Source organism: Emiliania huxleyi (genome assembly GCF_000372725.1).
Source record: "Emiliania huxleyi CCMP1516 unplaced genomic scaffold EMIHUscaffold_8, whole genome shotgun sequence".
NCBI classification, from domain to species: domain Eukaryota; phylum Haptophyta; order Isochrysidales; family Noelaerhabdaceae; genus Emiliania; species Emiliania huxleyi.
Genome location: NW_005196021.1, coordinates 1299365 through 1300073, shown reverse-complemented (window position 1 = coordinate 1300073; position 709 = coordinate 1299365).

The following is a 709-nucleotide window of genomic DNA, read 5'->3' as shown; positions in this document are numbered from 1 at the left end:
GCGGTGTATTGGGCGTCGTCGTAGTTGTCGTCGGCGTTTTCGGCGTCTGCGTGGCCGCCGTCGGTGGCGAGGGCGTCATTGACGGCGTCGTCGGCGTGGGCGTCAGCGTTGTCGGCGGCGGAGTGGCCGGCGGCGTATTTGCCGGCGGCGGAGTGGGCGTCGGCGGGGCCGTTCGGCGGCGGCGCCGGCGGCGGCGGTGAGGGCGACATCGACGGCGGCGGCGGAGTGGGCGGCGGCGGAGTGGGCGGCGGCGGGGCCGGCGGCGGCGGGGCCGGCGGCGGCGGGTCCGGCGGCGGCGGCGAGGGCGACAGCGACGGCGGCGGCGGCGAGGGCGACAGCGACGGCGGCGGCGGAGTGGGCGGCGGCGGAGTGGGCGGCGGCGGGGCCGGCGGCGGCGGGGCCGGCGGCGGCGGCGAGGGCGACAGCGACGGCGGCGGCGGCGAGGGCGACAGCGACGGCGGCGGCGGAGTGGGCGGCGGCGGAGTGGGCGGCGGCGGGGCCGGCGGCGGCGGGGCCGGCGGCGGCGGGGCCGGCGGCGGCGGCGAGGGCGACAGCGACGGCGGCGGCGGCGAGGGCGACAGCGACGGCGGCGGCGGAGTGGGCGGCGGCGGAGTGGGCGGCGGCGGAGTGGGCGGCGGCGGGGCCGGCGGCGGCGGGGCCGGCGGCGGCGGCGAGGGCGACAGCGACGGCGGCGGCGGCGAGGGCGACA